Source organism: Erpetoichthys calabaricus, chromosome 5 (assembly GCF_900747795.2).
Source record: "Erpetoichthys calabaricus chromosome 5, fErpCal1.3, whole genome shotgun sequence".
In the NCBI taxonomy this organism is placed as follows: domain Eukaryota; kingdom Metazoa; phylum Chordata; class Cladistia; order Polypteriformes; family Polypteridae; genus Erpetoichthys; species Erpetoichthys calabaricus.
The window spans coordinates 248,260,459-248,273,064 of record NC_041398.2 but is presented as its reverse complement, the minus strand read 5'-3'; the positions used below and the strand labels follow the sequence as shown (position 1 = coordinate 248,273,064).

Genomic DNA, 12,606 nt, shown 5'->3' with positions numbered 1-12,606 from the left:
TTTTGCTCTTTAATTTTTGTACAATGTCTGGAGAAACAAAAATGCAGTCAAACAGAATGGGGGGTGGGGGGTGAACTGAGGTTACAAGTGTGAGCTGAGACTTTGCAGCCAGCATGTAATCCATCTGAGCTTAAGAAGAAGGAGAGCAAGCGGGTGGTGAATGCGAGAAACTCATCTGCTTTGCATGCTGGTCAGCTGCTCTCCCATATAAGGACTTGGAGGATTTTAGGAGGCAAGAAAATGTCCACCCGTTTATCAACCTCAGAATCAGAATCAGAATATCTTTATTGTACAACGAAATTAGGTGCCATCCCTGCGGTGTCAAAATATAAATAAAATATAATATAAGAAAGGATAAGAAGAAATAAGGTAGAACACAAATATCTCTTATATATATTTCTCTTCTGGTTCATCCTGCTTCCACTTCAAAACCGGTCTCACCCACACGCAGCCGACACGGCATTTCTCGATTCCTATTCGTCCTCTTCCATGTCATGCACTATACTGGCCTGCTGAGCGTAATCCATCCAACAAGTACTCGAGGTGCTGCCACGACGATAAAGTAGCTTTACCACCTTTGCAGGAGCCACCTATGTCTTTACAACAGCTTCTTACACAGCAAACATCAGAAGCTAAAAATGATCATAAACACATTTGAGAATACAACTCTTCTCTAGCGTTTGCTTCCATGGGTGCACAGATAACTCAACCTCCTGGCCATGGACCATACTGTTTTAAAATACACGGGCAAATTTATCACCAAATCTCTACACTATACGCTAACACTTCTACCTCTCCAGGATATGGACTAGTGATGGGAAGTTCGGATCATTTTACCGACTTTTGAGTCTCATTCAGCAAAATGAACGAATCCTTTTTCGAGTCATTTCGTTCATTTTAGCAAAATATAATTAAAATGTTACCTGTTACCTCCCTAACACATCTACTGCTTACACAAATGTTGATCACACTACAAACAAGGCAAAACTTTAATGCTATAAGAAACAGAAAATATTAATTCATTGTTTATCTGGGTCTTTAGTCTATGATTCGCTCACCTCGCCTCTTGTCTGACAAACTTTCGGGTTTGAGTCGTTCGTTCATCACGTGACAGCCCCATAAGCTTAACCTATGCAGTCTGAGCCGGAAAGAGAATTGATTAGTTCATTCCTCGAGTTTTTCGTGTCGTTCGTTCTTTTGTCACGTGACCACTTACCGGCTCAGTACCTCAGTCAAATACTAACGTAAAATTCCATTTGTTGTATGTTGGATTGTAAATGATTTTAACTCTCCAGTTTTTACTTCATTTTGGGTTACAACTTGAAGTTTAAGTTATCATAACCTTAATATTTTAAACTAACCTTATTCATTCAAATTCAAAATGTTATTTGCTTTTACTTTGTCATTATGTCCTTTTTGACCAATCTTTTTATACAAATATTAGATCAATATGTTAAGTCTGCATAGGAAAAACAATTATTATATCAGGAAACTCAAAATTGGAGTAAAAATTAACACTGCTATAGAATCCATATTACTAACCGAGAATGCTAAACCGGATGATGGACGCAGGCACATCCGGCCATGGGCCGTAGCTGCAAAAAGACGTACTGCGCAGGCGCAAAAAGAGTCCGCGAGAGTCGGCTGAGGAGCCGAGAAAGGCGGACAAAAGAGGGCGAGAGAGGCGGATGAGGGGCCCGCGAGAGGCGCAGGCGCAAAAAGAGTCCGCGAGAGTCGGAGAAAGGCGGAGAAAAGAGGGCGACAAAGGCGGATGAGGGGCCGCGAGTGGCGGACAAGACCACAGAAAAAAGGAGTGAGCACATACAAAAAGGAGAAATGAGGCGCAAAGTCAAACGCAGGAAAAGCACGAAACACATTGCACACGAAACTAGACCCGAAAAAAAAAAAAAAAAAAAAAAAGAGGCTCGCACACAACAGCAAGGCACCCCCCCCCCCTACAGGCACCGGACGGGACACACACCGAGAGGGGGATTCAACAAGCCCATGGAACACAAAAAAAGAACACAAAACCACCCCACAGACCCTACAAGCGAGGGACGGGACACACACAAAGAGGGGGATTCAACAATACACAGGAACACAAAAAGAAAGAAGACGCTCGCGCAACAACAATCCTCAACAACCCCCCCCCCCCCCCCCCCCACATCCATAAGAAGTCACACCCAAAGCCACATATTCTAAAGTGAACGTCAGCACCTTCACACTAGACAGCATAGGTGTCAGCATTGGTGGATCTCCTTACAATAAAGCACTATTAACCGTTCAACTGCAGAAAAGGAAACATATTGAAACAAGTCATGAATACACGGTCACGGGTACAAAACGGAAAGGAAAGGATAACAGGAACAAACACACGAAAACGAAAGAAACAACAAAATAGACGGCTATGCAGCATAGGTGGATCTCATTACCATAAGGCACTATTAACCGTTCAACCGCAGAAAACTCTCCATATTAACAGTGAGTGCAATACTTCTTATTACTTATCCATATTTCTAAAAGAAAAAATGTCTCGACTCCAAAAACGCAAAGCTCAACTACAGCTTCTAACTAACGATATACCTAAAAGTAAAAACTTTATGAACTGCGTTAGATCCTACAATAGTTCATTTGCTTTTAGTAAATATCAGGCCACCAAAAGGCAATGGCCCATACTGCTTTCCCATATGTGCACAAATACTGCATCGCATTGGAACAGTGCACCCTGAAACAAATCAACAACGCAAATATGCACAAATCTACATCCTGGATCCACATGACGCAAACTATCAATCAAAGTACTGCATCGCAACAGGCATGGATTCAAAACGAAACACCTCCCGTCTCAGACATACGTTAACGGCAAGGAAGGCTACAACGGGCGTCTCACACAGCACAGGCAAATCGATTACAGCTCCAAAACAACACGTCCCAAATACTACATATGCAACAACGCGCCTCTCAAACGGCACAAGCAAAACATACCCCGGAAAAATTCATTCCGATTAATGAATGTCATTTGCAATCATTGTCATTCAGTTCACTTCCCTGAAGAAACAACTGGCAATACAAGTAATACATTTACACGTTATTGTCAAAAGGGTCAAATTAGACTGCCTTCTTTACATTCATATACTGAATATCTACAGAAGATTCTAACTGACGATGTACCTGAAAGTGAAATCTTTATCAACTACATTAGATCCTACAAATCGGTATCCACTATGAACATTAACGGTGGCACTGCACGTGACATCCGTCTTCAAAAAATGTTGTTTATTGATGAATGTACAATGGCATGAAGTCACTTACTCAACACCATTCATAAACTTCTACAAACGTTTATGAATAATAATATTCGATTTGGAGGAAAGGTACTTTTATTAGGAGGAGATTTTAAACAGTGACTAGCTATTCTTCCAGATGCCATGCACTCAGCTATTGTTCAGTGCACCTTAAAATACGCAGACAATTGCCATTGCTTTCAAAAGATACAGTTAGTAAAAAAGATACGATGTCCAGAACCAGATCATAACAATTGCTTATTACAACTGAGAGATGGTACACTCACCAATACAGATGGACTTCAGCCACATATTATTACAATTCCTCAAGCCTTTATCTGCGACGACTTAGTTACAGAGACATTTGGAACAGCAATCTCATTAGACCAAATGACCCTTTTAACACAACGCACTATATTATGTCCAAAAAATATTAATGTGGAAAACATAAATACCCAAGTCATTCCATTACTTCCTGGAGAGACACAACTCTTTCTAAGCTCTGACAAAGTTGACTCTGATCATGATAATGACCATCTTCATTGACCTTACAAGTTCTGACCTGGAATTACCTTTTACACTTAAACGGCGTGTACAAAGAAATTTTCCAATAAACCTTTACACTGTGCCACACACTTTATTGTTTGCTTTCTATTTGCATCATCTACACCTTCACACTATTCTATATCTCATTCATACATCACGCTCTTTGTCATTCCCAACACCAGGGGTTGGCGAGCGAAGCGAGCAGGGGGCAGAGCCCCCTAGTAGTGTACGATTATTAACTATAAGTACTTTGTAATGGTAGGCTTGGATTATTTTATTATATAGCCTAGTGTTTGTTTACTTTACTGATAGACAAAGACAATAAAAGGACAAATTAATCAATAATTTATTTGTAACAGGATTATTTATTTGTAAAATAACACACCACAGATCCTCAAGAAACAGTAACAAAATCATAGTGACAGAAATTGACAGACCTTTTTTATTTATAAGAAAATGCGTTTTAGATATTTTTGATAATTTCATGATAATTTCTAAATATGATCCAACATACAATAAATGGAATTTTACGTTAGTATTTGACTGAGGTACTGAGCCGGTAAGTGGTCATGTGACAAAAGAATGAACGACTCGAAAGACTCGAGGAATGAACTAATCAATTCTCTTTCCGTCTCAGACTGCATAGGTTAAGCTTATGGGGCTGTCACGTGATGAACGAACGACTCAAACCCGAAGACTTGAGAGATGAACTAATCAATTCTGTTTCCGGCTCAGACTGAGTTGGTTAAGCTTATGAAGTTGCGCAAATGAGCATGCGCGACTGAACGAATCACTCCCACGAGACGACTCGTTCTTCTCGAGTCACATTAAAGATTCGTTCAAAATGAATGAATTGTTCAAGAACGACCCATCACTAATATGGACAGTTGTATGTTTTTGACACAGCGCTAGCTACTGAAGTACAAGCAAACTCTGCATGCAGCGAAACTGTACTTCTCCAGCTAGATTCCATGTCTCCAAACCATCAACCACTTCACTAAATCATACAAACACATGCATGAAATCACTCAGTCCAATCCAACAGCATCTGTATGAATGGTTTTCAAGGAAAACCCTGGGCAGGATTTACGACGATACAATGCCCCGACATGTCACACCGATGTTGCAGCGATGCTGATGAATGAGGAGATTACCTTATATTATATATAACTTATGTTTAATGAGCACCACTTTGAAAAGTTTGATCGGCAATGTGCTTACTGTGGGCTGGTAATTTTTCATGGTGAAAATAGAAGGATGTGTTGCCAAAATGAAAACGTTCAGCGCACCAATGGCAGGTTCTATTGTTAGTCCTCCAGGACACAGTCCATACATTTTCACTAGCCTTTTATTTTAGGACCAGAGGTCAGCGTGTTCCATGACTTGTTCATATTTTTGTTAAATAAACTCTTTACATACTCATATTAAGAAACTTTGCTCTGTTATTTACGGCCTGAGGTTTGACGGTTTTCCTTCTTCCTCTCCCGAAACGGTTTTGTGCCTTTTGTCCCAAGCCTGCTTTGTGTTTAGTGAAAGACTGATTTTGATTTTCTGACTCATTTGAGGGTGGCACGGTGGCGCAGTGGGTAGTGCTGCTGCCTTGCAGTTAGGATGCCCGGGTTCGCTTCCCGGGTCCTCCCTGCGTGGAGTTTGCATGTTCTCCCCTGCATGTGTCTGCGTGTGTTTCTTCCCACAGTCCAAAGACAGGCAGGTTAGGTGCACTGGAGATCCTAAATTATCCCATGTGTGTGCTCTGTGGTGGGCTGGCGTCCTGCCCAGGGATTTGTTTCCTGCCTTGCGCCCTGTGTTGGCTGGGATTGGCTCCAACAGACCCCTGTGACCCTGCAGTTAGGATATAGCGGGTTGGATAATGGATGGATGGATGGACTCATTTGAAGCCTGAAGCTGCGTTTAGGAGGAATCACAATAGGCATAATGGCGGGAGGGATGGGGATTAACAAAGCCTCATCATGACCCTGAGGTCCCAAGTTTGAGTCTCAGTTCAGTAGGCACCATCTGTGTGACATTCAAATATGCACCTCGTGCCCCCAAATGGTTTGCTCAGATCTCCCAAAGATAAGTCTAAGTATTATTATTAGGGCTGGGAATTGATTTAAAAAATGAAGTAATTAATAGCACAAACGTATGTGATTAATCACAATTAATTGGGTCTAATATTAAAACATGTAATTACTTTAAACCTAAAGTAAATACACAATGAATCACAAAATGAATGTAGAGTGAACGCAAATGAATTTAAAAAATTCAATGGCATATTTTAAACTTAAAAAGTGACCTTAAACTGGAACATTTAACAAAATATGACTTGAGCACGTACAACCTGAATTTGGATGCCTTCCTAAAAGATGAGTTTAAAAGAAGAAAACACGGCCAATGTATTCATTATCAAATTGGCATAGCATATGAGACACAGACGTGTCAAAGTAAAAAACGATCGGAACGACTGTTGACTTTGAATGCACTGCTGATTTAATTGAAAGTATAAGCATCTCCTAAATGAGCATACACTAAAACTTGTGTTAAAACTCCACAAATGCTCTCCTCCATTGTGCATCATCATCAACGACTTGATAATTATACTCTACACAAGTGTTTTTCATCTGGTGGAAATAACAGTGTAGTGCCCCTGTGTCCTGACCTGAGACAGACATTCTCCTCAGTTGATCGAGACTTGTTGAGGAGGAGGAGGAAGACGGGACTACCTGGAGAAGCAGCTCTGTGATCGCCGCTTTGCAGACACAGCACTTGAGCAGCATGGAGACGTTTGACCGTTACACTGCTCGTCTTCCCCTTTAGTGTTAGGCCGCGAAGCGCGTTGCTGTCTGACTCTTGTGTTCCCCTCTACTGCAGTGGACTGTTCACTCTGCACTGTTCCCGCACACTGTGCTGCTACTTCTCGTCCCCACACGTTCCACAACAGCACAGTGTTCTCCTTCACTCCGTTCCCAGGGCCTTCCAGCACCTTCCGCTCTTTTTTCAGGACCTCCTCCTCCTGCTGTGGTGTTTCATTAGCAAATTGTACTGCACCTTCTGCGACAACAGTGCTCAGTAGTAGGGATGTGGAAAACAATTCTCTTTAGTGGTTCGATTCATTTCATTCAGTTCACCAAAATGATTTGAATCTTTGAATCACTGACTCGTTTACTTCAGAAATAACAGCAACATACAGTCATATGAAAAAGTTTGGGAACCCCTCTTCATTCTTTGGAATTTTCTTTATCATTGGCTGAGCTTTCAAAGTAGCAACTTCCTTTTAATATCTGACATGCCTTATGGACACAGTAGGATTTCAGCAGTGACATGAAGTTTATTGGATTAACAGAAAATATGCAATATGCATCATAACCAAATTAGACAGGTGCATAAATGTGGGCACCCCAACAGAGATATGACATCAATACTTAGTTGAGCCTCCTTTTGTCCTCTAGATGTTGTCCTCCTATAGCCTGTGATGAGTGTCTGATTCTGGATGGAGGTATTGTTGACCATTCTTCATACAAAATCTCTCCAGTTCAGTTCAATTTGTTGGACAGCCTGCTTCAAATCATCCCATAGATTATCAATGATATTCAAGTCAGGGGACTGTGACGGCCATTCCAGAACATTGTACTTCTCTGCATGAATGCCTTTGTAGATTTCCAACTGTGTTTTGGGTCATTGTCTTGTTTGAATATCCAACCCCTGCGTAACTTCAACTCTGTGACTGATACTTGAACATTATCCTGAAGAATGTGTTGATAATGGGTTGAATTCATGCAACCCTCGACTTTAACAAGGGCCCCAGTCCCTGAACTAGCCACACAGCCCACCCCACAGCATGATGGAACCTCCGCCAAATTTGACAGTAGGTAGCAGGTGTTTTTGTTGGAATGAGGTGTTCTTTTTCTGCCATGTAAAGTGCTTTTTGTTCTGACCAAATAACTCCATTTGTGTCTCATCAGTCCAAAGCACTTTGTTCCAAAATGAATCTGGCTTGTCTAAATGAGCATTGGCATACCACAAGCGACTCTGTTTGTGGCATGAGTGCAGAAAGGGCTTCTTTCACATCACCCTGCCATACAGATGTTCTTTGTGCAAATTGCGCTGAATTGTAGAACGATGTACAGATACACCATCTGCAGCAAGATGTTCTTGTAGGTCTTTGGAGGTGATCTGTGGGGTGTCTGTCACCATTCTCACAATCCTGCTCATATGCCACTCTTGTATTTTTCTTGGCCTGCCAGACCTGCTGGGTTTAACAGCAACTGTGCCTGTGGCCTTCCATTTCCTGATTTCATTCCTTACACTTGAAATTGAGAGTTTAAACCTCTGAGATGGCTTTTTGTAGCCTTCCCCTAAACTAGGAGACTCAACAATCTTTGTTTTCAGATCTTTGGACAGTTGCTTTGAGGATCCCATGCTGTCACTCTTCAGAGGAGAGTCAAAGGGAAGGAAGCACAACTTGTGATTGACCACCTTAAATCCCTTTATATCTCATGATTGGACACACCTGTCTATGAAGTTCAAGGCTTCATGAGCTCATCACACCAAGTAATCAGCATTGAGCAGTGATATACATTCAAATCAGCACAATGACAAGGGGGCCCTCATTTTTGCACAGCCAGTTTTAAACATTTGATTTAAATTCATACAACTTAATACTGCGTCACTAAAAATCTTTGTTCAGAAAACACCGCAGTACTCGGATGTTCCTAGGAAATGAAAGACAGACCACTGTTATCTTTATTGTTGAAAGGAGAGTCAATTATTATGCAGGCTGAGAGGGGGTCCCAAACTTTTTCATATGACTGTATAATCTAGTCTAAAATCTAGACTAGTATCATAACAATGCAACAACTTTAACCACCAAACAATACAGACAATATAAAAAGCAAGAAACAAAACAAGCTATTACACATAATAATAATATTGAATTTTGACAATAAATAAAATTTCAACGATAAAAAAAAACAACAATCATACAAATACAAGGGACATTCAAAAATTTTAACTCTATTTTTTTTTTTTTTTTATATTTTTATTTTATTAATTTTCATTGTAATCATTCCATACAAACAGATCAATTTATAGCCCAACAAAACTGAAGACAAATCAAACCCCACCCCTGAGAAGGACAGCTTAGCTAAAGGAAAATTGCTTAAGGCTTTTTAATAAGGCAACATTAAACAAAAGAAAGGGAGAAGTAAATATATATGTAAATAAGAGATGGAGAAGAAAGTTAAATGCAATAATAGTTATTTCTCTTATTCTAAAATAATATTGATTAAATCCTGCCAGGTTTTGAAAAAAGTTTGTACAGATCCTCTAACTGAGAATTTGATTTTTTCCAATTTTAAATAATATAAAACATCGGTTTCCCACTGACTTATCAGAGGAGAATTAGGATTCTTCCAATTTAACAAAATAAGTCTGCGTGCCAAAAGTGTAGTGAATGCAATCACCGTTTGCTTGTCCTTCTCCAATTCAAGTCCATCTGGAAGAACACCGAACACAGCTGTTAATGGGTTAGGAGGGATTGTGATACTAAGGCTGTCTGAGAGGCACTTAAAAATTTTTGTCCAAAATGATGTTAGTTGGGTGCAGGCCCAGAACATGTGACCCAGTGAGGCAGGAGCTTGGTTGCAGCGTTCGCAGGTTGGATCCTGCCCTGGAAACACTTTGGACAGTTTTAAGCGAGACAGATGGGCTCGATATATAATTTTTAGTTGAATAATTCTATGCTTTGCGCATATAGAACTCGAGTGAATTCTCTGCTTTGCTACCTTCCACTCCTTTTCTGATATATTGATTAAGAGATCTTCTTCCCAATGTCCTCTTGGATCTTTGAAAGGTAGGGACTCTAATAAGATTTTATATATTGCGGAAATAGTGTTTATTTCCTCGAAATTGAGCAGTATTTTTTCCAGCAATGTGGAGGGTGTGAGGTGGGGGAAATCGGGCAATTTCTGTTTAACAAAGTTTCTAATTTGAAGATAGTAAAAGAAATGTGTAGCTGGGAGGTTGAATTTTGAACGTAATTGTTCAAAAGATGTAAATATGTTGTCTATATATAAATTTTAACTCTATTTATTAAGGATTTCAAAAACAAATTCTATCACTTTTCTACATAGTCACCTTCCTTTGCAATGCAATTTTCCCAGTCACATGACACTCTCAGACACGACCAATTACTCCTCCTCCTCCCACCTTCACCGTTTCCAACAAAAATATAAAAGTACAGAAACCTTTTGAACATCCCTTGTAGAACCTTAGAAGAGTGCACACATCACGATAAAACTGTGAGAACATTGAAATATGACTAAATAACATTATTTTCAGTTTGGATTAATTGCCCGCAGTTATCTTCTTTTATATCCTTTCCTCTCTGATGCAGTCTCCCATACATATATAATAAGTGAACTGAACTGCGATTCAGTAGGTACCGCGAGTCTCTTGCCTGCAGTTCAGTATATGAACTGATCCTTTCGGTGAACTAGTTCAGTGTACTGTACTGTGACTCTCTTGTCTGCAGGTCATGAACAAAACTTCTCCAGACCAGTAGGGGGCATACTGGTTCATTAAATCAGTCAGTGTGCTGAGACGGTCTCAGTCACTCAGTCAGAGTGAACTAATCCATGGGAGGTGCTTGGTGTCATCTACCAAGTCAGTCATTGGCTAGCTGTAATTATGACTGTTTTGCTGAAACTGTTTCCTAATATGCTATTTCCCAAAGACAGCAGCCATTTAGTGAAGTTATTATGATAAAGATGCCAGAGTAGTGGAGAGGAAGTGTACTGGTGCCGATATTTAAGAATAAGGGGATGTGCAGGACTGTAGTAACTACAGGGGGATAAAATTGATGAACCTCAGCATCAAGTTATGGGTAAGAGTAGTGCAAGCTCAGTTCAGAAGTGAGGTGATGATTAGTGAGCAGCAGGATGGTTTCATGCCAAGAAAGAGCACCACAGATGTGATGTTTGCTCTGAGGGTGCTGATGGAGAAGTTTAGAGAAGGCCAGAAGGAGTTGCATTGCGTCTTTGTGGACCTGAGAGAAAGCAAATGACAGGGTGACAAGAGAGGAGCTGTGGTATTGTATGAGGAAGTCGAGAGTGACAGAGAATTACGTAAGAGTTGTACAGGATATGTATGAGGGAAGTGTGACAGTGGTGAGGTCTGCTGTAGGAGCGATGGAGGTGGGATTACATCAGGGATCGGCTCTGAACCCTTTCTTATTTGCAGTGGTGATGGACAGGTTGACAGACGAGATTAGACAGGAGTCCCCATGGACTTTGATGTTTGCTGATGACATTGTGATCTGTAGTGAGAGTAGGGAGCAGGTTGAGGAGACCCTGGAGAGGTGGAGATATGAGAGGAGAGGAATGAAGGTCAGTAGGAACAAAACAGAATACATATGTGTTAATGAGAGGGAGGTCAGTGGAATGGTGAGGATGAGGGGAGTAGAGTTGGCAAAGGTGGATGAGTTTAAATACTTGGGATCAACAGTACAGAGTAATGGGGATTGTGGAAGAGAAGTGAAAAAGAGAGTGCAGGCAGGGTGGAGTCGGTGGAGAAGAGTGTCAGGAGTGATTTGTGACAGATGGGTATCAGCAGGAGTGAAAGGGAAGATCAACAGGACAGTAGTGAGACCAGCTATGTTATATGGGCTGGAGACGGTGGCACAGGAGATACAGCTGGAGGTGGCAGAGTTAAAAATGCTAAGATTTGTATTGTGTGTGACGAGGATGGACAGGATAAGAAATGAGGACATTAGAGGGTCAGCTCAAGTTGGACAGTTGGGAGACAAAGTCAGAGAGGCGAGATTGCGTTGGTTTGGACATGTGCAGAGGAGAGATGAGGGGTATATTGGGAGAAGGATGCTAAGGATAGAGCTGCCAGGGAAGAGGAGAAGAGGAAGGCCTAAGAGAAAGTTTATGGATGTGGTGAGAGAGGACATGCAGGTGATGGGTGTAACAGAGCAAGATAATGAGGACAGGAAGAGATGGAAGAAGATGATCCGCTGTGGCAACTCCTAACGGGAGCAGCCGAAAGAAGAAGAAGACTATGATAAACGCTCCAGACTGTCGTGGAATGTTATATAAAATGTAGCACGCACTGCAAATGCCTTGAAAAGATTAGTTCTTTAATGTCACTGAACCATTACGTTCGTTCAGAGACCAAGACAAGTACAAAAGAACTTGTTTGTTTGTTCACTGCACATCACTACTCAGTAGCTGTCCAGGCTTATGGCCCGTTTTGAGTCACAGACCCAATCATTACAGTATTATTGTTTTGTAAATGTTAAAAAAAAAGTATATAAAAATGCCGCCCTGGCCACTCGCTGCCAGCAATGGATGTGACAATATTTTTTAATGTATTAAACAGGACACACAGGGGCATAGCCAGGAATAGATTTTAGGGTGGGCCTTTGTAAAAAAATGGGTGTTCTAGTTTATCTAGGATATATATGGACACTTTTCCAAAAAATACATCCATTTATACTGTGGTAAATTCACATAACTGAATTATTAGGACCACTCAATACTTGAGCAAAAATTATCAAGGCAATCAAACGTTGCTCTGCCATGGCGGGGACACACACACAAAATTAGTTCCTACCTGTCCTGTATTCAATCCATTTGAATTGTTCACAACATTTTGCAGAGAAACATCAAGCCTTTCCCATTAACATAATTGTCGGAAATGACTGCAGATTAGAGTGACTGGCTCGTCAACGGCTGACAAATCTTTTGGTGGTTCTGTCACAGCATACTTGTAT

The 12,606-nt window shown here is 40.8% G+C and overlaps 1 protein-coding gene across 2 annotated transcripts in view; it reads right to left on the bottom strand.

The window, feature by feature from the left end:
• rnf150a (ring finger protein 150a) overlaps positions 1–12,606 on the bottom strand; it is a 176,113-nt gene that overhangs the window by 46,564 nt on the left and 116,943 nt on the right. The gene's annotated exons all lie outside the window — the stretch shown is intronic.